The following is a 27,022-nucleotide window of genomic DNA, read 5'->3' as shown; positions in this document are numbered from 1 at the left end:
CCTTTTGCTAAGATAAGTGCAGAAGTCACAGTCTTGTGCTCTGTTGTCTATGTTCTAAAAACGTGGTTTGCTTTGCTTTCCGTTTGTATGCGTCTGCAAAGTATGGGGTGAAGGGTGTCCCACAACAGTTTGCCATTCACAGTGGAATCACAAATTCTAACTGGGATGTTTTAAACGGAAGTATGGTCGAATCAGATGTGTATTTAAAGAAAACAGACTTGTTACTCCATAGAGAATGGATTGAAAGCACCAATCAAGGTCATACCTGAATCTTCTGAAGCAACAGAAGATGTTGACTTGTTTGGGGAAGCCATAATGAAGAGGAACAGAGTGAGACATGTGTGAAATGAATTTAAATTTTACAAAATTCAGTGGCTGGCTGGCAGGTGCTTATCAAGGACCTGCCTTGACTGATGGAATGAACAATTGAGTAAATTATGGTATCAGTTAAAATAACTGAATCATAGATATTTGGGGTGAAAGACCATGAGCTCCGTTTTGAAGATGTGCTCATGCCTGTGAGACATACAGATAGTTGATGCTTGCAAGGCTGCTGGATTGAAGCTCAAAGGAGTTTCTGGACTAGGCTGCTCAACAATATTATGTGGGACTTCTTTTCACTTAATGTTCCAGAGTATTATCCATGGGATATTTGCCTAATCTCTTGAAATTATGAGTCCCCAGAGGGCCAGTTTGCCATGCTTTCCTCCCTGTAACTCACAAGTACTTGGCACATGAATTGGCACCTGGTAGGTACTCACCAAGTGTCTATCAATGAGACAATGGCTGTTTCCATGGTTCCATTCCAAGTCCTTATTCCATACTCTAAGTTTCCCATTTGCCTTCTGGCTGTTTGAAGAATTGTCTTAAGTTTCATTGTTCTTGTTGGGTTTTGGGGTTCCAGGCAGACTTTTCTCATTAGCGTGTTAGTCACCAGTAGGGAGGGTCATAACTCTCCCTTTTCATAATGGGGTGGATCATGTCAACTCAGATATTCCATCCTCGAGCTGAAATTGGTACCAACTATGTAGGAGGCCATCTCCATTTCAGTGGAATACTGTTGGTCCAAGGCTTGGGCTGAAAGGAATCTCTAGGCTTTCCAAAGGATATTTATGCCTTTGGAATTTCACAGATTTCTCATGAACCTAAGACTTTAATTTCCATAGTCAATCCCTGAGTTAACCTTAAAAGTTGCTTGAAGAAGGAAAGAACAAATTCTATTGTAAAAGATAAAACATCCAAAAGTGTCAGAGCTTAAAAAGTGTATTTACTTTATAGGTGGAAAATATCATTTGTGCTGGAAAGAGCTTTATTCTGTGGATTAGAGAATCCATGTCCTTGGTCTGAAATTCACTCTGTGTGACTGAGAAGTACCTTCTCTTCTCTAGTCCCTTTCTGGAACTGAGAGGATGGTAGGGAAAATGACCCTGAAGGTCTCTTCCATTTGTTAGAATAAAAAAAAATTCTATGCTGGGCAGTATAGTCTTGAGCCTTCCTCAAGGTGCTTAAAAATCTTAGAATTGAAGTGAAAGGTAGACTGGCCCTCTGTTTTTCTCCAGAACAAAAATCCTACTTCCTTCAAATGTGCTTCATATTTCTTTTTCTCTGTAAATCCTTTGAAGATGAAATAGAATCCCAAGAGAGGATGCGACTTATTCAAAATCACACAGCAGGGCTACATGGCACAACACCCACAAGTCGTCAACACACAGACTTACACATATGTGCATGCACACACAAACTACCTGAAACTCTGTCAAAGCTGTTTCTCCACCAGCCTTTCCCCTTGGCACCACCACCCGTCTCTGCTCTGCTGTCCCCACGGTAGGACACTCCTATACAGAGGGAATTAAAAGAGCAGGGGTGGATACTAAACCTCTCTACCCATTGGCAATCGCAGTTCTGAATAGAGCCCAGCAAGCATTAGCTCAAGGGAGTCTAGCAGGCTGTGTGGAGCCCTATGTTGTCACAACCAACTTCAGTTTGCATAACTCAGAAACAAACCCACACCCTGCTCTCCACCAGGTAAAGCCCCTAAGACAAGTGGTCTGTGGTCAGGACACCACTGCCTGTGGAACAGTTATGGGTGTTGTCTTGCAGCCTGTCTGGCCCAACTCTGTCAATGTGTCCTGCCAAGCTCAATGAAGCCACTGAAGATGCTGGGCCAAGCTTTGTATAAACCCAGGCCAAGTTTCAGAGTGGCTAGTGCCAAGGCTGGGTGTCTGATCCAGTGAAGATTAAGACTTCCAGATGCTTGTCGACAGTTGACCTCTCATAAGCTTTCTGACCTTGGGCCTTGATGACCTGTCCAGGCCTCAGGACATTGTGTAAATAAAAAAGGAGACAACTTGTCACCTTGCCATCCCGAAACACATTATCCACTTTCTCATGGGATCTCAGTGAGTATTTGCAGAAGTCTAATGTTCCAGATCTTCCTCAAGTACACAAAGGATAAATATTTACTCTTGAGTGTAGATCCCATAATTGAGGGGCTTTCCAAGTCTGTAGATACTGACTATCTGGGACAAGTGGATTAATTTATTAAAAAAAAAAAGGCTGAGAAACTTTACGGTAAAGAGCAATGGTAGATAGCACCTGGCAGAATTATGTACTGTGTAAGGTAAATAAGAAGGGGAAGCTGTGCAGAACCTATTGGCCTAAGAAACAAAGACAAGAGTCCAAGAAAAATGGAGATTTGTAAGTTTCTGTTATGTCAGCCCCCTTCAGGCCTACTGTTGGGGTCTTCAGTAAAATCTAACATGTATATTTTCCTCTGAGGACTCAGAGGAGGTGTAGACACACACACACACACACACACACACACACACACACTTGCGCACACACATACTGGGGAGCTTGAAACACAGTGTATTAGTTATCTATTCTATATAACAATACACAACCTCTACTACAACTGTGTTTGATGCTCATAAATCTAGAGGTGGTTGGTGTTGGCTGAGAGGCTCTTCCGGTATTTATTTGTCTCACTCACATGTCTGGCTGATTTGGGATGGCCATGACTGGGCAGTTGGGGAATCTCAGCTCTGTTCCATGTATCTCTTTCACTTCAGCAGGCTTGCTCAGGCAAGCTCTCAAGTTGCTATAGAGTTAGAAGACCCCTAATAGGAACATGCAAATGTATGTTCAGGTCTCTACTTGCTTTAAGTCTGTTAGCAGCACACTGGTCAGAGGAAGTCATATGACCAAACCCAGAATCACAGAGTGGAAGAATGTATTTTGCCTTGCAATGGATACTGACTGACAGTATTCTAGGTGGTGGTGTCTGTCCTAACAGCCCGAGGATGACCTAGAACAGAGTTCCCAGCTGCCCTTTTATCAACAGGGAGTATTAGTGAGAAACAAACCTTCGTTGTCTCATGGTAAAAGATTTGGGGAGTTTTCTTATTCAAACAACCTAGCAAAGCTAGCCTGTCGTTACTGACATAACCAAACCTGCACTGATCACCCAGAATATACTAGATTCGGGGCTGAAAGCTTTATGTCCATTTGGTGTTTAGATGAATTCATGTTGTAAAATACCAAATATATATTTTGCACCAAGATTTTTTTATTCTGCTTGCTAAAAACAAGACAAATTGGATAGTTATTTCGATATTATTATAGGTGAAGAAATTGAAACTCTAATTGCTCAATTTTCCAAAGGTCACGGGACTGGCAAATGGTAGTATAAGGTATGATCAACACAGTCCACCTGTTTCCAGGGTCAGGCTCCTAGTTATTCCCTGCTAATCTGACTCTGTGGATGTTCTTTCATGGGTATTGTCCACTCTACAAAAATAACTGGCTCCGGAAAGGGGATTTTGACATAGTGACCCATTGAGTTCAGACAAAGCAGACTTCTTTATGCATACTTGATCCACACCCCAGACCTGTGTAATGCTTGTGACATTTAGCACCAGCTGGAACAGCAGAGCACCTGGCCATCTCACCAGTAAAATGTTTACCCAGACAGACCAGAGGTTTTCTTTTTCTCCCCGTATCAAATCTTACAGCCAAGTTGCAGGGAGGCACACTGTTCAACTTGTTTGGCAACAGGAACCCTGCTAAGCCTCGAGCCAGGCTCCGCCAGATTTCATTCTAGGGTGGGGTCCATCAGTGCAATGAGACAGGATGAAAGGCTTGTGTCAAAGAAGGACGGGAGGGACAAGTGGGAAAGAGAAGGAGGCAGCCCTGACTGCTTCTCCTATCACTCTCCTGAGCTAAAGAAAGAGCGACTAAAAAGAATAACTTGAGAATGGGGCACATGGGGGGGGGCAGCTTTCACTTACTCATTCTTTCATCCAAGAAACCTTGGTTTAATAGCTGCTATCAGCCATCTTGCTGAGTGCTGAAAAACACCGATGTAACATTTCTGGTTTAGAGAAAAAAAAATCAAAGATGATTGAGAGACATACTTATGAGTTAAAAAGATGCTTACTCCTAAATCCACTTGAAACAACAAAAGGGGTAAAAGTAATGAAGACTGTACCATCTTCAATAAAGGAAGGTGAAGATGGCAATGAGGCTGAGATGGTGAAGTCCTCACTAGTGGTCATTTGAGTCTTTTCATAGTGGAAAATGGATAGGGAGCAGCTGTTCAGTTGGGAGCCACCTTTCCCAGCCTTCCATTTCCAATCAGTTGAGGCTTGTGAAGGGTTCCCATAGGCAGATGAGAACAGATGTGATGGATGTCACTTCTGGGCCTCTCCTCCCTACTCCTCTCTTTTTTCTCTTCTCCTCTCTTCACATTTCATCCTCTCTTTCTCCTCCCCTCTTTACCTCTTCCTTTCTTTAGTTGGATCTAAGAGATCACACACACACACACACACATACACACAAGAAAGAAAAACAAAAATTGCAGACCTCTGATTCAGCATATGCTAAGTCACCTGACGATCAGAACCAACTGCAACAGGCTCATACAATAGTAATAAATGAGCTCGTATCATGTTAATCCATCGGCATTTGGAGATGGAGTTGTTTTTCACAGACTCTGATGTCACACTAAGTATGACAGGGTAGAATTCATATCTGCTATACACCAGACCTTTGGAAGATAATAGAAGTCAAGTAGGCTGCTAGGTTCTCTTGATAGGAAAAAAATAGCACTATCCTTTAAAGATGAATACACAATCATGTATTAGAGAAGGAACAGAGATGTAGGTAGACCTTGGAAGAGTGAGGTCGCCACATCTCAACTTATTTCCATTCAGTAGGAGGACAGAGAGGCAAGAATGAAGGTCAGGCTGTGTGGATAGCTAGTATTATTATTTCAGCCCAGGTCCTCATTACGTAAAGGTCTTGGAAGTGAGATGTAAGAGAACGAAGAACAAGCTCAGCCCTGCAGCTTATCACCACATGAGATGTATAGCCACTAATTGTGATCAGAGGGTCTGCGCTCCAGGGGCCATCTTTGTGACTCACATTGACTTCATGTTTGGTAATGCTTGAAACCTTGGGGAGATACATATTTGGTAACAAATTTTAGAGGCAGAGCGTACTTGGTAACATTCTAAGATGACAGATCCAATGGGAAGTGGCTTTCAGCTCCAGCTCACGCCTGTTATATATCTCAGGAAATAACAAACAAACAAAAAGTATTCCCAAAGTAAAGCTGTGAGCAATCAGCCAGCATAGAAACAAAGCAATTGAAAATAACAATTATAGAGGGAAAATAACATCAGTAAGATAGAGTTTATTTGGAAACAGAGATAGCAATATAAAGAAATTTTAAAATGAAATAAAGGGAGAGATAATAAAGAGAGTGAAAGTCACCAGTAAGAAAGCCATACTTATAAAGTGTGAGTTCACATATGCGTGCCAGTTGCTCCTGAATAAAACAATGGAACAAGAAGAGACAAACATATTCAAAGATACTATAGAAGAATTTTTTTCTGAATTGACAGAATTAAAAGTAACCTTAATATATTGTAGAACTTTGATGAAGAATAATCAGAACTTAAAATTGGAAGACATCCTAAAGAAAAAATGAAGCTGATCTCTGACTGTTCTTAGGACTTTATTATCCCTTAACGTTAAAAGATGTGGTAACAGTAAATCATTGTTGGTAATAAGTACATCCTGAGAATTGATTGGCAGCCTTCTTGTCTTCAAGTATGAAAATAGTTGACAGGCTTTCCCTGTGTAGGTCACTTTCATAGTACTATCACAAAAATGCCTGAGATAATTAATTTACAAAAACCTAAGACTTATTTGGCTCAAGGTTCTGGTATGAGATTGAGAAGATCCACTATTTCAGGCCCCTGTTGGAGGTGCCATGTGGCAGTTCTGAAGACTACCAGAGTAAAGTGCTCACATTGCAAGCCAGGAAGCAGGAGAGAGAGGGTAGGAAGATAAAGGCCAGGAGGCCTCAGTCCCTTTTAAGAACACATCCCCCATGACCTAAGGACCCCTCACTTATTCCCATCTCTTAGAGATCCCACTACTTACTAATGGCCTTTGAGAAACACTTCTCCATATCCTAAACGTTACCAGTCCAGGTCCAGAGAAGCCAAACACAGCACTGCAGAGTTCATGCGAGGATGGAGGTGGAGGAACAAAGACTTGACAATAACATACAGTCCCCCACAAGATACATCAATGAGATCAAATTAGGAATCTCAGCGAATTTCTGAAATATAAGTATGTATGGAAAACATGGTATTCACGAATATAAAGGCTGAACATCTGTGGGGATTATGGTAACAAGGCAGAATGCAAATGGCCCCAAACCACAATGGCATAAAAGCGGGCAAGGGCAGTGAAAGAGACATGCTGTAGCTTCTACATCTGCCTTAGCGGAGCTCTGTGGGTAGGAAATACACAAATCAAGAAATAGGGTGGTGAGTTCACGGTCTGAAACACAAGGGTAAATTACTCAGACAGACCATAACCTTCCAACCATGAGAAGGGACAAGGAGGACAAAGGAAGCCTCACAAGCCAAACCAAAGGAGACCATGGGAAACAAATGGCAAAAAATAAATAAATAAATAAAAAGCAAAGTAAACAATTTACTTTTTAAGAAGAGAATAAAATTTTAGAACAAACATCCAACAGAGCATTCACATAATGGGTATGCTTTTTCTGTGAAAATAAACTAGAAACCACAATTTGCAGAAAAGTAACTAACTCAGTGTAACCCCATTTGGGTCAAATAACTATCAATATAAACATTCTGATTTCCACTTAGAGAAACTTCCAAAAGCCTGCCAAATAAATTGATAATCGTGATTATGTTTGAGGAATGGGTGCTTGGAAAACTGCGGGACAGAAGGATTTTATTCTTCGATTAACAGTATAATATACAAAGTCCCATCACCCATGGATTTTAGAAATGTAACCTTAAATATCAAGTAAGTATAGCACAATCTCAAAATACATGTCAGTGGCAAGATGAGCAGAGGTCTTTGAGTGCTAAGTGGGAGGACTAATTAGTTAGGAGGGCTTTAGAAAGAGCTTCAGAGGGTGGGAAACACATGACGGGGACCTTACAGAATGCCCGCCTCTTTCTGAGGTAGGGAAGAAAGGTAAGGGTCATGTTCAACAGTGAAGGAGTACTTGCAGGACAGTTTGAGCACACGTACGTGCAAGGTATATGAGAGAGTTAGTTGCAGGCTTAGTGCCCCTCGAAGGACCTAAGTGTGTGCTGAGATGCCCTGAAGGAAGAAAAAGAGGCTTCTGTGTGAAGGACCAGAGGCTATTATCCTAGCCACCCGCTAGCTCCAGCTCACAGTAGGTAGGGTACAGGGTGGATTCTGGGGACCTCACATACATCCTGCTTGGCTTGGCTTTCCATCCGTGGACCTGCCTCCCTCAGGAGTAGGCAAGGGGTCTGCAGCACCTTCTGAATCAAAGGGCAATCAACTTGGGGTTCCATGCATGCTCTTGTTCCCTAAAGAACCCTTTGCTGAGCACCTCTGTCTTCCTCTCTATGTCATAGAGAAAAAAATAAAGTCACATTAAGGTGGTATCAATTCCCTTGGCAGGACATACTCAACTAGATTTCTTCTGTTTTGTTATAAATTCTTATGAGAGACAGTCTGACCATCATGAGGGTCTTAATGTTAGTCATCTTGGCTATGGGAAGGGGTCTGAAGTCCAGGGAGGGAAACCTTGGCATGCTGATAGAGGCAGGGTATAAGCAGTGGGGGTGGTGATTTGGGGAGAATGCCGTTCGCACTTCAAGGTGCCATCTATCATGGCCATCTTTTTTTAAAAAAAAAATAATTATCTTTCATTTGTGTGTATGTGTATGCCTGTGTATTTCCATCTTAATATTGAACCCTAGGTGTCCAATGTCTGTCTCTCTGTTGTAGCCCCCACTCCTATTTGGTCCTCTCCTCCCGTACAAGACAGATAAACAGATAGATGGATGAATAGATAGATGATATATAGATAGATGATAGATAGATAGATAGATAGATAGATAGATAGATAGATAGATAGATGATAGATATTCAGAACCACTGTGAACTTTGTAATAAAACAGTGGTTCTCAACCTGTGGGGGTTCGAATAACCCTTTCACCGGGGCTGCTCAAGATCATCAGAAAACACAGGTATTTATATTATAATTCATAACTAGCAAAGTTATAGTTATGAAGTAGCAACAAAAGTAATTTTATGGTTAGGGGTCATCACAACATGAGGAACTATGTTAAAGGGTCGCAGGATCCGGAAGGTTAAAAGATGCGGGGAGAATAGATTATTGACCTCTAGTTCCTGCTTGTGCTTCACCAAGAGACTCCTGGGAATATACTCAGTACCAGGGTAGGGCCCTCCTTGACCCTTCATGGTGGGAGATTCCAGAGCTGAGGCTGATGAGCAGAGGGAAGGGCTTCCTACTAAGAGCCTGTGAAACGGGAACCACCGTTCCTGCCTTACTGTCAGCTAGCTGTTAGTGACTAACAGAGCTGAAGGATCTGGGCTTGGAAGCATGTCTGTGTGGCTCTAGTGTGCAAAGCCACTCCCTCCCACAGCCCACAGATACTTATACAGCCATACAACAAGGGCTCAGCCCTGCCCTATGCTGAAGTAAAAATTGTCTAACCCCAACCACCACTTTTTCCAAACTTTATATGTATGAGGTTTTCTTTGCCTGTGAAAGAGAGGTGTCTGTGAAGGCTGGGAGAGAGCTACACCAACCTGGCCAAAAAAAAAAAAAAAAGGAGAGGAGAGAAGAAAATAATTGTCTATGTGTTTTGTTGGTTGGTCAGTTTTAGGGTGGATTGAATTTTGATCTTTTTGACATAGGTTCTTGTACAGGGCCTAGGCTGGTCTCAAACTCTCCATATAGCAAAGACTACATTGAACTTCTGATCCTCCTGTTTCTATATCTCAAGTTCTAGGATTATAGGTGTGTGCTCCAATGCCTGGAAAATTTGTCTATTAATAGCTTGCTAGGTGTTTTCACCACAAAAATTCCAAAGGTAAACACTACTACTCTCATTTGATGGTTAAGGAAATTGATGCTTAAGGATCTTAGGTTGGTTACTGAAGGCTCTACTCATACAAGAAGATCAAGCCAACTGGCCTGGCTCACTCCTGGGCCCCGCCCATGGCTGCCTGTCCCTGGACACCAGCCCAGGTATTTCCCCTGCTGAGAGCAGCTTCAGTACAGCCACCACCACTGAGATGCAGCCCAGCAGGGAGGAGGACCCTTTATCTAGCAAGGAGACCATGATCCAAGCATGGGTATGCAGCCCCCAGTGGGGGATTTGGGAGGAAAGAGAGCAGGTTGGGGTTCTTCCCCAGAGGGGCAGGTGAGAAAAGTCTTTTAAAATGCTTGGTAAGAACCTTGGAACTGAACCATGAGCTAGCATCCAAGCCTCGGGAATTAGAAGTTGTTTTCCAAATTCCTATCAGAAATCCCATAATTAAAAGGGATTGGAGGCAGGTCATTATGTCCTCAGCATCAGACAGTGAGGATAAAGAGCTCTCAGCTGCCCAGAGCCAGCTAACAAAGGCAAAAGTATTTCTCTTTCCCAAGAGGTTAACCAAGCAACTTTTCCCTGGGGCAAGATTCATGCTGAAAAACACTTATGTTTACCCATTCCAAAGCGAGAAAACATCCACCCAAACAACAGAGGAAAAACACTGGAAAAGGAGCCATGCTAAGGACTTGGAGTTTTATTTATATACTCTCCAGTGTCACAATCTATAGAATTGCTTATTGACTAGGACCCTCTGTTGCCTCATCTGTAACATGCCCAATATGCTAGCAGGGACAAAGGTGCCAAATTTTATGGTTGACACAGTTATAGATGTCAGCATTGGACCATTCCATGAATACTGATTGTATGTTATGATGGTCTGCATTCTGACACTCTCTGTGGATTCAGCCTGCCCTTGGGGTACCCTGAAGTCTCCCAGAGGCAGTGGAGAGGAGGAAAGTAAGAGCAGCTCATTATAGGGCCCCCTAACTGTTATGAAGAAGAACTCAGGATACTTGCTAGAAGGATTCCTCCAGACGCTGGCACTGGACTGAGATGAGGACCGTGAGAGTCTCAGTAACTGGAGCCCTGGGGAGATAGCTCAGTCAATAAACACCTTGTGCATACTTGAAGAGCTGAGTTCAATCAATGTCCAGCACCCACGTAAAAATTTAGGCATTAGTACACACTCGTAATCTCAGCTCTTGGGAGACGAACACCTGGGGAATCACTGACCAGTCAGCCTCATCTAATCAGTGAACCACAGGTCCCAGGTAGAGGCCCTAATCTAAAAAAGATAAAGTGGATTGCTTCTTAGGAGTGGCACCTGAGGTTGACCTCTGCCCTCTGTATGTATGCACACAATATACACACAGGCACAGCAATGCCTGGCTCCTGTAGAGCACTTGGGTGGAGCCAGCACTGTTTTGAGACTCTGAGAATTTGATTGGATTAACAATGAAAAGAGATGTGAAGCCAGGTAGGATCCCATGGACAAAGCCCTTCAGAGGACAGGAACAGCAGGTTAGAGGTTAGAGGGAATGAGTGGTCAGAAGCAAGAGGCAGAGAGATGGAGCATTAGGTCAAGAGGGAAGTGGGGTTGAGTATCTTGTCTTAAGTCTTGGAAGGTAAGAAAGGTTTAAGCAGAGTCACACCATCAGAGATTGGTCAGGAAGGTAGCCAGTTGAGGACAATGGACTCGAGATGGAAACAATGTAAAGAAACAGGATGGAGACAATCTACAGTGAGCAGACTTCATGAACCTTCATGTTTGATGAGTACCAGGGATCAAACCCATGCCATCCACTGGCTTGGGCATATGGAGGAATTCTGGTGCCTATTCCCGAGGTCAGGAAAGTTTGAGAGAGCAAGGATTGTGAGTGGGGGGAGGGGAATCCATGACTGAGAAACAAGGTGGTCAGTTGAGCCCCTTCTCATTTCTGTGTTGCTGGTGTTGAGCTGATGGTACACAGGAGATACCATTTCTGGCATTTCGTTTGATGGCTCACAAAGATCAGGGAAAGCAGTTGGTCAAGCTCAGTCAGTAACATCCATTCAGGTCCTAAGCCCCTTAGTTCTTGAAACACTCCAAGAGCAGGCGTTCAGATGGGTGACTAGGAGAACTGTTCATGTACATCAAGTAACTCAAATCCGCACAAGGTCAGGGTGAGTGGAGTTGAGTGGCTGCTGGAACTTGGAAGAAAGCAGATTCCCCCTCCCCTGGGTGCCCATTTATTCCCCTTTTCAGTTCACACAGATGCCTGCTTAATCCATCCTCAGCTGCCTCTCAAGGTTCTCCAACCAGGAATTATTTGCTAAATTATTCCTTCTCTGATTAAAAAGAAAATGGACAGAAAAATACCATCGTGAAGGTATCTTGTAATTCTGCCACACAGAGAAAATCACCATGAAACTGGGGTATGCTTTTTGCTAGACTTGCTTTGACAATTGATCATATTAAATAAAGTTATCCTTTCTGGTGCGAGTTTTACGGCAGGAGTACTTTTCCAGGCGATTAAGGATTCTTTGAAACAGGGTTTGGAATAGCGGTATCATTTGCTGAATAATATATGTAATCACCCCACTGTCACATCTTGGATTTCTAGACACATCTAAACTCTGATCATTTCTTCAGACAACTTCGTGAAGTGCAATGATGAGGTCAAGGGGATGGTGTATGTAGGTCTTCCACAATCGCTGTCAAATTGCTTTCCGGAAAGTTTGTTCCCATCTTCATCATGCATCAACCATCACACATGGCCAAGACCAGGTGGGACCACTTTGGGAAGCTTTCTGGGTGGAGAGAGTGGGACCCACAAGAAAATCCTGCTGATCATAGAAGCTATGCCTTGTTTTTATGGAGTCCTCATTCAGAGAGGAGTTACTAACTGCAAACTGGATAGTAAACAGAATTGAAAAGGCCCTTGACATTAGTTTCTGCTTGCAGGTCGTAAAGTCACTGATGAAACTCCACCCTGGTTACTGTGCAAAAGCAGCTGTGGGCAGTCTGTCAGCAGTGGAGTGTGGCCATGTTCCAGTGAGACCAGGCTTGTTCTTTACTTTAAAAAAAAATGTTTATCTGGCCCCTGACTCATGGTTTATTGACTTACACTCTCATTTCATCCTCTCTGTAATCTTGGGAGGTAGGCGAGGCAGGAATTAGTGTGCCTGTTCAAGAGGGAAACTGAGGCTTGGAAAACCCAAGTTCCATGTCTGCAGGCACACAGCTAATTACTGGAACCGCTGGCATAGACGCCTACGCCTTCTGACTTCTACTTTAAGGATTCTCTTCTTACATTGTAGTCATAGGAGGCACATAAATTTCAGCAGATGCCCACAGTGTCCGAGACGCTTGACCCCGTGTGTAATCCACTTGAGGGTATCTAGTTCAGAGAGGAGGAACCATGATCCAGTCCCTTAGATAGCAGGAAAGCCCCTTGGAAAGAGCCTTGAACTGTGAAGAGTTTATCTGAAGTGTGATTTTTCTTGGGAATATGATTGTTCCTTCAGCAAGGACTTGGTGATGGCGGAAGGCAGCTGAATTAGAAAATCTTTAATTGAAAGAAACAGAAACTCCAATTCCAAGTAGTGGCGTGAAAATAAAGAAATCTGTTGGTTTTCTGCATCTCAGCGGCATCAGAGCAATGGCTTTAGAAAGGGGCCAGACCCAAAAGCTAAAATGATGTCGTTGACATGTTCTCATTCCCTGGGCTTTCTGCTCTGATTGTTCATGTGCCTCAGGTTTTAGAGAAGTTCATTTTATGCAACAGATGACAAGGATGTTACCAGACTGAATTGTGTTCAAAATAAAGGGACCTCACTCTCTTGATGCCACATCGTAATATTTTATAGAAGGCTGACTGTCTTTCTTGGGTCATATGATCCACCATAGGCTTGGTTACTATACCTAGATGTAGGCAACATTCTGACTGACTACTACTTTTAGGAGGTAAGAGCATCATAGATGATGTCTTCTTGGGGTCCCATAGGTAGGGGAAAGGGTGTAACCTTAGAAATCAGTGAATACTGGTTGAAGACCACAAAAGCAGAAAAACAATTTGGATTAAAAAAAACCCTTACATCAGCATATTTACTGAAAGACCCCAAAACAAGAGGACCCAGAAATCCATTTTCCATAGACTGAAGTGAGATCTTGTTTTACACATGTACTTAAAAACCATGAGTGAAAAATGGAGAAGGGTATTTTTTTTTAGATAGAATTATGTTTTCTACCTCCAAAGCTGTTTGTGTATGTGTTGAAGTCTGATGTCAGACTGTCACCCTACTTGGAAACAGAATCATGGCAGATTGAGGTTGGGCTGGAATAAATTGGCCCCTAAGCCCTTATGACTCTTATACTCCCAGGACAAAGAGTCATGTGACAGTAACAGCATAGAACACCATGTGACATTGAAAGCAGGAGATTTGAATGAAGATGATGCAAGCCAAGGGTTGCCATAGGTGACCAGCAACCCAGCAGAAGCTCCTGCAAGGATGCTCCTACTAGCTTCTAACTGTGGCCTCCTCAGTTTCATGGCTTTAGACTTCCATCCTTCCGTGCTATAAGACAACAAATCCTTGTCATTAGCTGCCCGGTCTGTGCTGTGTCACTTAGAGGAAACCTGATGGACTTGGGCTAGGAGAATGGGTCAGTCGGTAAAGTGCTTGCCTTGCAAACGTGACTCTTATCTCTCAAAACCCACATGATAATAACGAGGTGTGGCGGTTCATGCCTGTCCCAGAGTAGTGGCACCTTGTACCCTTAAGGTAGCTGCTGACTTTATGAATGGAAGAAAAAGAGGTATGGGGGAAGAAAATAAAAGAATGAAGGGAAAACTGGTGCACTTGTGAACAAGGAGGTGTCAAAATGGGCATGACCAAAGATAAATGCTTCTGAGGAGAAAAATAAGAATAAGGAGATTGGTGGCTTGGACGGCATTAGGACATTTCCAGAGCATTGGGAACAGTGATTAGGGTTTAATATAACTATAATGCATTCCTTTTGGTGATTTCTGTTCCTTGATGTAATTGGATTTATTCAGTCATTTCTGCAACTAATGAACATTTGGACATTTGATGTGATGTACAATAACGAACACGGTGCAGTAAACACTTGAGTATGAATATTGTTCCTCCTAGTACATTAGTGCACTTGTAGGACTCTTCCCCAGCACATTCTTGTTCATTATTCAGAAGCTAATTGAAGTACACCTCCTTTTGAAAATAGCCACTACCACTAGTTTTCAAGAGTGGAAGCCTCTGTCATACTTTTCCCCTTTCTTTTTATTTATTCTATGTGTCTTTTATGTCATGTATCTTGATCCCATTCATTTTCCCATTCCTTCACATCCACCCTTTGCCCCTGCACCACTCCCCCCCAAAAAATAAAGGGAAATAGAAGAAGAAGAAGAAGAAGAAGAAGAAGAAGAAGAAGAAGAAGAAGAAGAAGAAGAAAGGAAAAATATTAAAAATCTTGTCATGGAAGCTGCAATGTGGCACAGTAAGTCACACAGTAAACCCTGCTGTCCATAATATTTACTTGCAAATCTTCACTGCAAAGAGTTACTGGTCTGGTTCAAGGCCTGTGGTTTTTATTGCACTATCAATGGACCTACACTGGGACTCTTCTTGGGTATCAGTTGCCCTGTGTTGTGGAGATCCTGCAACTTTGGGTTTGCGAGTCAGGTTCCTTCACGTGCTCCAGTAGATCAGAGATGGGGTGGATGTTGGGGCAGACCAAGCCATAACCCTGGATCCCAGTCTGGGCAGCTGCAGGACTGGTCCACCTGCCCATTCTCTGTCTCCTCACCACCAGGGTGAGCTCTACAGTGTTGCCCTGGCTAATTCAACTCTTTCAGCCATAAGTGAAGAGTGGGACCAGTTCTGCTTTCATGCCCTCGGGGTTGACTCTCCCACACCTAGACCATCAGGGCTAGCACTGTTGTGCTGCCCCTGTGACCTATGCCCCTCTCCTGAGTGCTGCAGCTGGTGAGGGGCTGGAACAACTCTCCCACTCTTATGACCCCATGGCCAGCTCTTCCACCTGTCTCGGGCGTTTATGTGTGTGTGTGTGTGTGTGGCGGGGGGTTATCTCTCCTCCTCCCATGCTGCCATGATAAGTAATGGGGTCAGCTCTCCCTTGCTCACAACATCGGGGCTGGATCACCCTCACCTCCAACCACTGGGCTAGCTCTCCTGTGCTGTTTAGGCAAGGAGTAGGGCCCACTTTTCTGAGTGCTGCAGATGATAAGGGGGAAGGTCAGCTCTCTTGTCTGTGCCGCTGTCTTTCTTAGTTTTCTGTTTCTATAATAGAATGCTTGAGACAGTATTTTATAAATACCATATGAATAGTTGGCTCATGATTCTAGTGGCTGAAAAATCTAAAGAGCAGGGCAACCATGTTTCATCATGATTCCCTGACTGGTCACAAGCTGATAGAAAAATAGAAGAAGAAGAACACATTCAGAAGGGTCATATGTGTACATGAAGATGCACAAGACCAGGAAAGATAAAGCCCTCTGGTATATGATGACCTCCTACTAAGGGAACGCTCCACTCTTTAACCCACAAGACCATCATTGGTCCCTTCACAAAGTGGTCCTAGCCCAGTCAGCTCCCATGAGGCAGCTCTTTTGAAATGTCCACCCCTCCGCACAGTTGCACTGGAAGCAAGGCTCCCAACACATGAGCCCTTAGGAAACGCCCCACAGTAAACCGTAACACCCTTCCTTTCCTGAGCCTCTGAACCTCTGAGCCCACGCATTGAACTCTATACTTTAGCATTATTCAGGGTATTTTGAAATTCCTAGTGAGTCACTGAAGGCTAGCCCAGTGTGTGCACCACCAGTGTTTGTCATACAAGTGTGGCCAAGATGTACTTATTGAATTCAGTTACACTAGAAGTACTGCAACTCTGTCACGTACTGACTTCTGGGATAGTTTTCTTGCCTGCAAGCATGGGGGGGGGGGGGTTAATCCCTGTCCTGTGTATGGATACTGGGCCACCAAATGAGATCAGGCAGAGCTTGAAGCAAGGGGCCTGCAACACAGGGAACGTCAGAAAATGGAAGCTGTTTGCGGCTGGCACATGTCTTTAAACAGACACCTAACTGAGATGTTAGGTTGGCACAGAGCCTCTCCGGGTACCTCCAGGCTTCTGCAGATAGGGAACTTCCCTGGGACAAGTTGGCACTTCTCTGACAGAATTCCAGATATATCTTGTTGGTGCCAAAATGTCTGAGCCCTGTTGCCTCTTGCCAGGCTTTTCCAAATACCCAAGGCCTTTGCTGATGGGAAAATCTGACTTCCACTTCCCATGACACACCTTGGTTGGCAAGCTCTGTGGACGTCACTGGAACTCCTTCCCAAGCCAGCACTCAGCACTGCAAAGGCGGGCGGGTGCCTTGATAAAGGACTGTGAACAGTGAGGCCTCTAATAGGATGTAACAGGACAGGGCTGCAGAGGGTCCCGTGAGGAGGTCTTACATGGGTCACACTGAGATTCCTGTCAGATCGTGGTCAGAATAGGGTCCATTTTATCCCCCATTTTCACACCACCACTCCCTCTGCAATGTTCATTTTGGAGGCCCAGAGCTCCGTCGAAGCCTTGAGAGGGAAATGACCACACAATGGCAATGCAATGACAGCTGAGCTCAGAATTGAAGACAAGTATTTTCTCTTTATGGACATTCCGCCATGGTCCTCATGCGGCAGGGCACTTGGGCACTGATCCAGCTTCCGACTTCTCTCCAGGGATTTATAGGTGCTTCCACATGCCACCATCCTCACCTCTACCACCTACTGTCCTGGTCACTTTTCAATAACGCGGTCATTGGGCCATGAAGGAATGGTGACTCTCCACCCTCTCGCATCTGTAGCCTCTATAGTCTTCACTGGTGGCAAAGGTTTATCGTGTTTCTTCTGTGGCCCAACCTGGACATTAGCAGTTGGGGTATACTAGCAACCACTCAAGTAAGATCTCTGCTCAATGGAACAAGCCCCACTGTAAAAATGCAAGTGACTGACAAACATGAAACCCACAGTCCAGTTCTTTGAGGCCACCGTCCTTCTGGAATAGCCTCTCCCCATGACTTGACAGCTTTTCCTTGGGAGCACATGGGCTGCAGAACCGGCTCCATTCAGGTTTGAATGATCCAAGTCACAGTTACTGAGCCAAAATCCTGACAGTCCTCAGGCCTCTTCTTCCCATCCCTTGCTCTCCATACTTGCCTAGCCCTCTGGTATCTACCATATCTCTGTCACTAAACATGCTCACACTATCCAAGTCCGTTTGTTTCCCTGTAACAATCCATGCTCACATCTTCTCATCTCTCCCCTGGGCCTCAGCAATGGTGTCTTCACCTTTAGCCTCACTTCCTTAGGCTAGTTCATGCCTGGCCCTGCCACTGCTGAGCTCGGTCCTCACCAGAACCAAATTCAACCCTGTCCACATGTTCAGGACCAAGCTCATTTCTCTGACATCATCCTCTCTCCCTTTCACACACATAGGAACTTGAGCTGCCTTATGTTTCTCGAACTCCTGCCGCTTTCCTCGCAGCTCAGCTATGCAGACACAGTTCCTCAGGTCCATTCCTCTCTTGTTGACTATCCTAATCCCAGTCCGTCTGGAACTCTTTCTTTCTGAAAGCCATGCTCACTTGATAGGAACCTATGTTCCCTCCTGGGTGTTTTGTTGTTGTTGTTGTTGCTGTTGTTGCTGTTGTTGTTGTTGTTGTTTGGGGGGGGTTGTGTGTATTTTCTTAATAGCTTGGCTCCTTCCCTGCTGGGGTGAGATTTTTGTAGTTGAGAGGGAAATTTCTGGTTGATTGTACCTGACCCTTTCTTCAGTGTGAGATGGCACAGGGACTGGTGCTTTATGATAAGAAATGTGACCATTTGTGTTTTACCATCTGTGACTGGGGCGACTCTATGCTGTGGAGTCCCTGCCTGCAGGAGATATCAATGAGGAATGATATTGCTCTGTCACCCACACAACACCCTAAATGTAAAGAAAAACCTGTTCTCCCCTACCAGCTCTGCAAGAGCACCCCCATTTCAAAACATGCCCTTTGGCCAAGAAATATCTCAACTCCCATCCCCATCCCAAGAAATCTTGTTTGCTTTGATAAATCAATATTATGTTCTTGAAAATGGAAGGGGGGAGTTTATCAGGGATTTTGAGTTATCCATAAAGGAAGCCACACCAGATGCCCCATAGAATTCATGTCCCCCTTCACATACCACATGTGGCCCTTGAGAGAACTTAGGCGCCAGCCAAACTAGGTGCTTCTCTCTGCCCAGACCAGTGTCCCTAGCTGGCTGGCCCATGTCCTGATGGGAAGCGAGGCACCGCTACACAAAGCTTTCTTTCTCTCGCCATTTCTACATTATATGAAATTCTTAGGGAGGAGACCAGCCTGGCTTCTTCACCGAAGCTCCCCCAACCCCACCCAGTTTCTTAATAGGGAGCCACCCAGCTGGCGCCTCCCCAGCTCCCAGGCCTCAGGGAGAAAGAAAGGGCTGTTGAAAGTGCCTCTGGGTTCCCACACAGGAAGGTGCCAGCTCCAGACAGTCAGGCTTTGTGTTGGGAGAATCTGCTTCTCATGAGGCAGCAGGGCACAGTGTCCTCCAGAGAGATTCGAGGGACAGTGAAGGACAGTCCAAGCGGCAGAGGGACAGAAAGGATGACCCAAGCGCCAGGCAAGTCTCAAGCATACACCTGCCCTAGAAGAGAAGGGGCTTACCCCTCATGGACCTGAGAAGAGCCCTTCCCAGGACCTCTACAGTACCATCACCAAAACTATTCTACGGCTAAATGTTATCCCCAATCCACATATATTTAAAGGTGCCACATCGATGAGATCAAGACTGGGGGCAGAAAGGCTTAGCCATTGTCAGGGACACTGAAGACATTCAAACCCTGGGAAATAAAAAAATCCATGAGATGTGTGAGTGAAGGTGGGTATCTGTGTGAGAATGAGTGCACGTGAGTGGGGTGTGTGATGCCCTGGGTGTGCTGGTGTATGTGTGTGTGTGTGTGAGGGAGAGCACATGTATGTGAGTGTATGCATGTATAAAGCAACTTGCGGAGGAAAGGGTTTATTTGGCTTACACGTCAATATTGCTGTTCATCGCCAAAGGAAGTCAGGTCAGGAACTCAAGCAAGGCAGGAGCCTGGAGGCAGGAGCTGATGCAGAGACCATGGAGGGTTTTGCTTACTGGCTTGCTCCTCATGGTTTGTCCAGCCTGCTTTTCTTATAGAACCGAGGACCACCAGCCCACCTTCAATGGGCTGGCCCTCTGTCACGCCTTTAATCCCAGCACTCGGGAGGCAGAGGCAGGTGGATCTCTGTGAGTTCGAGGCCAGCCTGGTCTTCAAGAGCTAGTTCCAGGACAGGCACCAAAGCTACAGAGAAACCTTGTTTCGAAAAAAAAAAAAAGTCAAAACAAAACAGAACATACCTTACAGGCTTGCCTGCAGCCTGATCTCATGGAGGCATTTTCTCAACTGAGATTCCCGTCTCTCAGATGCCTTTAGCTTGTGTCAAGTTGACATAAAGTTAGCCAGCGTAGGTGGGGTGAGAGCAATTATGAATGTGGACGTGAGTATGTCAATGTACCTGAGAGAAGGTGCATCTGCCAGGGAGTGGGAGACCTGGTGGGATACTTGGCATCCTAACAGGTACCCCAAGAACCTCAGCAGAGGGAGACTCCCTTGAAAAGGGCTGACCCACTCACTCCATCCTCTCTTGACAAGTGTAGAAACTGCCGCCACTGGAGGAAAGGACACACCTGACAGCTTTATGGTGCCAGGGCTGGAAATGAGCCTCAAGATTCCACCCACACACCACTCTTTGCCCTGTTGCCAAGCAAACTGTCTCACCATTCCTGGAAACCTGTCAGTGGTCACCTAGCGGGTGGGATATCAGCATCTCTCTTCTGGAAGTGCACCCACCCTCCAAGTATCCTTGCTCCCCACTCCCCAGCTACTCACCTCATCCCTCCTTAGAAAAGTGACCCACCCCTATTCGATGCAGGCTGTCTAAAGCTTGCATTCTGTAACCACAGCTCTTTAAATATGTGTCTTGTTTCCTGGCAACAGATGCTTGGTCTCCAGGGATAATATGATCTAACATGAATCAGTTATTGTCCATGCCTAAGAGTCTTGACCACAAAAGGTGGTCTTCTAACCATATGCACACACATGCACGTGAGTGTTCTACACACACAAACACACACACACACACACTCACACAGATGATAGATAGGTAGATAGATAGATAGATAGATAGATAGATAGATAGATGATAGATGATATATAGATAATAGATAGATGATACATAGATAGATATATAGATAAATGCATAAATACATACATAGATATACAAATAGTTACAGATACCAGATCTCCCAGAAAGACTGAGCAAACATGAAAGAGTACCATGATCCAAGCCAGCATCACCTTCTCAGCAGGTCTGTGCGGGTGGTGTAGAGTAGGATTGCTGAAACTAGAGAGGTGGGTGGCCGGGATGCAGTACTATCAGCTCCCTGGGCAGTAACGTCATTTTCCCTAAGAACCAGAAGGGGAGCTTCTTTTGCCTTCTAAGAGAAGCAGTAGCTGGCCTCCATCTCAGCACTTAGTAGGAGTTTGCGCCTAGATGTGTATGGGAAATGGTGAGAAGTGTCGCTCAAGTGGGAGGTGTGCCCACATGCATGGTGAAAAAGGCAGCTCGGCATGCCCTGAGCCTGTGCTGTGTGTGTGCTCTGCTCACGGTGTGGTATCTTCCTGTTTCCTCTTAATGAAGGCCTTGAGATGTAGGTATTTTTACTCTCCCCCATTGCAGATGAAGAAATCAGGGAGTTGAGTAACTTAGTTAGGGCACTGTCATCCCTCCCAGAGTCTATGGCGTTTCCAACTCTCACTATACTGTACACATGGCTGCTTAGCAACAAACTCAGGTAGCCAACAAGCTTGAGGGATGAACTGGCAAATCCTGTTTCATGTATCCAGTGCAGGTGTGTGATCACATGTGACTCTCAGAGAAGAGACTCAGCAGGCTGCTGAAGAGGTTTAGAAAACTTGAACTAACTTCTGATCACTGAACCAATAAACTCAGGAGTATGAAGATCAGGGAATAGGGGGCCCGGACAGAGCTCCATGTAGGAGATAGAGATTCAAGAAATGAGAAGATGGTGAAGTAGAAAGGGGAAATAGAGTGATGTACTCAGAAGCTAAAGGACACCCGTGTCATACCCTACAGAGACAGCCAATCAGAAGAGAACTACAAAACCGCTTTAGACTGTACGGATGCCTGCACCCGTGACTACATACAGAACTGTCTCTCTCCACTAGAAAACAAGAAGGAAAGGACAGTCAGTGGGTATCAAACTAGACATAAAATCTGATTTTTACAACTCATGGGGAAAGAATTATGCCTTATCTAAAATTTTAGATTTGAAGTATAATGGTTTCTTCAGCCAGATACAAGGTATGGCTTGACCGGGGCATGGGACAAGGCAGTCTCATCCCCTTTAGGACCTCACTCTGCCTGTTGATAGACAAAGGTGTTGGAAGTGGCATACTCAACCCTCTCTCCCGATCTAAATTTTCTCCTTGGCCATTCCAGGTCTTCTGGGGATATAGGCATTGACAAGAAAGATGTGTCAAAATACACACATACACACAGAGAGAGAGACACACACACACACACACACCAGTGCGTACCTTCTGCAGTCCCCTTATGTCCTGAGTCTCCTCTGTCTTGTTTTCTTTTCCACGGTAATAATACCCAAACCACTGGTGAGAAGCACGTGTTTCTGGGCTGCCATGGAATTGCTCTATGTAGCCAAAGAGGGAGACGGAAAAATTTTTTTAAAAAAAAGAAAGGAAATAAAGAAATGAGCTTTGGTATTCTCAGTCCTGCACATAATTCCCCTATTGATGTACTGTGAATTACAGTGGCTGCCAGGCCACCGTGGTTTCTGAATCATTTCCTTCAAGAGGGGCTGCCTTCAGCCGACTGGATTGCAAGGAGGTTGGGCCCCTCTGCAGTGCCCTCACCTTTCCTCCCTGCCAGGGTTCCAGTGAGAAGGTGAAGGTCCAGACAGCACAATAGGAACCTGAATAAAGGTGATAGACAAGCAGGTTGTAGCTGCTTATTCCATCAGGTGGACTCTAAAACTCGTGCCCTTCTCCCTTGTTAGAGATGGGACTGAGACAAAACACAGATTATATGTTTCTTCACAATGGTTTCCAGGCTCAGCTGAGTTCAGAATCACCATCTTCTCTGCCTTGTTAGTCTGTATGGTAAAGGCAACATGAGCATCTTTGGGGGCAGATTCAGATGTGAATCTGATGCTGGTTCCTCCTTCCATGGTTCACATTAAGGAACCTTGAGTGGCATCTCTCGGTTTCCTATGAAATTTCCATGGCTGAGGATGTGGGTATAAGTGGTCCAGGAGTTCCTCTCCAGGGCATTGGTGCCCAAAGAAATCTGTTTTGAATTTGTCTGTAGAGTAAGTTTCATTCACTCAACAAAGAACTTTAATGCTTTCTCAGGGCCAGATTCTGTGCTGGCACCAGTGTTTCCAAGAGGAAATGGATGTGATCCCAGTTGTAAGAGATACAGACAAGCGGATGATGTAAATTGAGTATGGCAAATGTTATGAGGGGGTGGTACAGGGGGATCATAAATGCAGACCTGGGACTGGGGAGAGTCCAGGGAAGGCATCCAGAATGTTTTGTGGCGTTGAATAAGGCAGCATGTCATGTCATTTTCCTCTGCCCAGACATCACTCCTTTCCTCCTTAATACCATCCTTACTCCCACATCTCATATGTACTTCTCTGAAGGTTTCTATCTTGCACGGAGATGAGACTTACCACGTTGTAAAGTGGGGTCTCTCCTCCAGGATGACAGGGGGTAAAGTTTCCCAGCAACCTCTGCAGGTTGAGGAAGTGCAGGAGTGCTGCCACCTGGTGGCCAGGTTGAGTCAGGTCCGGTTCATAGCTACTGTTCTGGGCTACTTAGTAGAGACGAGGTGACTTGGAAGCAGTACCAAACAGAAACTGGTACTGGTGTGCCTGCTCATTGGCTGGTAGTTATAGGTAAAAGGTGAAAAGAGAAACTTCTAAGGAGCCCCTGTCTGTCTTCAACTGTCTGTAGACTCCCCTTAAGAAGGTGGCTTTGCAATCTACCACAAGACCCAGCAATACCACTCTTGGGCATATCCCAAAGGATGTACAACTATACCACAAGGATGCTTGCTCAGCTATGTTCATAGCAGCTTGATTTGTAATAGCCAGAATTTGGAAACAACCTAGATGTCCCTCAACCAAAAAAAAAAAAAAGGATAAAAAATGTGGTACATTTACACAATGGAGTATTACTCAGCTGTTAAAACCAATGACATCATGACGTTTGCAGGCAAATGGAAGGAACTAGAAAAAAAATAATTGTGAGTGGGGTAAGTCAGACCCATAAAGACAAGCATGGTATGTAGTCACTCATAAAAGGATATTGGCTGTAAAATAAAGGATAACCAAACTACAGTCCACAGACCCAGAGAGACTAGGTAACAAGGAGGATTCAAGCAAGGGAACACCCATCTCCCTGAGAAGGGGAAATAGTATAGACTTTGTAAGTGGACTGGGGGTGAGTGGGGGTGGGAACATGAGTGATCAGATAGGGAAGAGGGGATGGGACATGATAAGGGAGGGTGATGGATATGCAAGGAGAGAGTACTAAAAGACACTACTGGAAAGGAGGGGCATTTCAGGGTCAGATAAAAACTGAGCACAGGGAATCTTTAAGGACAACCCCAGCTAAGTCTCCTAGCAAAAGTAGATGGTAGTTTGAACTGGCCATCTCCTGTGACCAGGCAAGGCTTCCAATAGAAGAACTGGGACACCAACCCAGCCATGTGCTAGGATAAGGGTTGCCTAGAGTTTGAGCGAGTGGCCAGTGGATGACTGGTCTAGCCTAAAACCCATGCCAGGAGAATAAACCAACCCCTGATAATGCATGGAGCACCAGGATGGCCAACCAATGACTGGTCTAGCCTAAAACCCATGCCAGGAGAATAAACTCACCCCTGATAATGCATGGAGCACCAGGATGGCCAACCAATGACTGGTCTAGCCTAAAACCCATGCCAGGAGAATAAACTCACCCCTGATACTGCATGGAGCACCAGGATGGCCAACCAATGACTGGTCTAGCCTAAAACCCATGCCAGGAGAATAAACTCACCCCTGATAATGCATGGAGCACCAGGATGGCCAACCAATGACTGGTCTAGCCTAAAACCCATGCCAGGAGAATAAACTCACTCCTGATAATGCATGGAGCACCAGGATGGCCAACCAATGACTGGTCTAGCCTAAAACCCATGCTAGGAGAATAAACCCACCCCTGATACTGCATGGAACATCAGTACCCACAGGCAGGGTGACCCAAAAACATATGACTGAAGGGGAAAAAGTCAATGTAACGATGCCTAACGATATTCTGCTACACTCATAGATTGGTGCCTCGCCCAGTTGTCATCAGAGAGGCTTTATCCAGCAACTGATGGAAACAGACACCCACAAGCAAACATTAGGTAGAACACAGGGAATCCTGCAGCAGAGGGGAAGGAAGGATTGTAGGAGCCAAAGGGGTCAAGGACAGTACAAGAAAACTCACAGAATCAACTAACCTGGGATAACGGAGTTCCCAGAGACTGAATCAACAATCAGAGTGCCTACATGGGTCTGGCTTAGACCCTCTGCATATATGTGACAGTTGTGTAGCGTGGTCCTCTTGAAGGACTCATAACAGTAGGAACAGAGGCTACCTCTAACTCTTTTGCTGGCTTCTGGGACCCCACTTCTCATACTGGGTCACTTTGTCCAGCCTTCATATTTGGGGAAGTGCTTAGGCTTACTGTAATTTGGTTTGCCATGTTTTGTTGATATCCATGGGAGTCCTGCCCTTTCTGCACAGAAATGGAGGAGTGGATTGGGGGGGGGGGGTAGGAACTGAGGGAACGAGGGAGGAACTGAGAGGAGAGGAAAGAGGGGGAAACTGTGGCCAGGACATACAATTAATTAATTAATTTTGGAAAAGAAGGCGATTTGGAGAAGCAGCTTGTTTAACAGAGGAGCCACATCTTACTCTTAAGATCCCTAACCCCTAATTGTCCTTGCTGTATGAGTCATCACTGAACTGGTGACTGAAGGAGACACAAGGAAGGTTCTAGAAAGAGCAAGCATTTGCTAGCTGGGGAATAGTGCAGATGTTGTCTATGTTGCCCAGCGCAGCTTCTCTTTTCTCATGGGTCCCTACGAAGGTGACTTTTTCTGGGTCACACGGCTCCTCTCAGAACCAGGACTGGTGGATTGGTCAACTGACTGGCCCAGGGTTGCCATGCAGGGTCAGCCAATGCTTAAGTAAGAAGCATGGCAAAGCAGCCAGGAAACAGGAAGCAGACCTTCCCCTAAGGTTACACCCTGTGGGAGAGCTTTTTACAGAGCATCTCCGCCAGTGAGGGCATGGACCTAACTACCGCTCTCCTTCTCCAGTCTCAGGCCTGCTGCCACTCATTATCTCTGGGACCTTAAAGAAAACACTGAACTCTCAGGGCCGTAAGTGGAGGAGCCCTAAAGCACTCTCAGACTGTGTTTCCTCTCCCATGAGTGGAGGATCCCAAAAGCACACTCAGACTGTGTTGCTGTGAGAATTCTGAGATTCAGCATGCAAAGTCCTCCAAATAGCACCCAGCAAGTAATCTGCTGGCCATGTGTTAGCAGTAATCCCTGCAGCTGCCACTCCATGCACCATGTCCCTTTTCTCCCTCTTCTACATCTCTCTCTACTCCTCCTCAAATGGAGCTCAGTCTTGAAGATCAGTCTATGATATCCAGTCATCCCTCCGTCTCCTTCTTAGCCAATATATCACTCCCAATCTCTCAATGGCACCCCTAATGCCCCTGTCCGTCAAAGGGGAGCACTGTCATCTGCTGGTTGTGGGATACCTAAGATGGACAACTTCACAGTTAGAATGCACAAATTGCAATGCCTTGGATTCTTCCTGAGGAAGGAATGGGTACTTTGCAATTGTAGAAACTGCCCGGCTTCTGCCTTGCTGAATTCTTCTCCATAGCCTTTAGGATGCTGCCTTTCACTTTGCAAACACAAACTCAGCTCTGCTGCACTGCTGGATTCCTCAGACTTCCCAGGTGCTGACAGCTCCATTCCTCACCCACTCAGCCACCTGGAGTTCAGGGAAGTCACGTGGTTGAGCTCAGGGAGTAACCAGCCAGCCCACGTAGAGCCCTTTGCCCCCACCCTCAGCCCTGCTTCTTCTACTTTCCCTCTCCTAGTCCCTGCCTTTATTCTGTCTCCTCTCTTCAGACCCTCTTTGCAAATCAAAACAGAAAGGTCCTTTCTCAGCTCCTACCCCTTCTTGTTTTCTCTCCCTCCTCCCCCACACCTTCCTTACAGTCCTCAAATCCTTTTCAAGGACTTTAACAAGCAATTCACATTTTATCCATCCATCAAGTATTGGGAGGACCACACACTTTCTGCACGCTGTTATAGGAGGGTCGGGA

At 45.2% G+C, this 27,022-nt stretch overlaps 1 protein-coding gene across 1 annotated transcript in view; it reads left to right on the top strand.

The window, feature by feature from the left end:
* Syn3 (synapsin III) overlaps positions 1-27,022 on the top strand; it is a 399,638-nt gene that overhangs the window by 261,707 nt on the left and 110,909 nt on the right. The window lies entirely within an intron of this gene.

This window comes from Microtus oregoni, unplaced genomic scaffold (assembly GCF_018167655.1).
Source record: "Microtus oregoni isolate MIOR12 unplaced genomic scaffold, Mior012 000001F_ref0000356, whole genome shotgun sequence".
In the NCBI taxonomy this organism is placed as follows: Eukaryota; Metazoa; Chordata; class Mammalia; order Rodentia; family Cricetidae; genus Microtus; species Microtus oregoni.
Note: the sequence above shows the minus strand (reverse complement) of the source record. Positions and strands in the feature narration are given on the sequence as shown.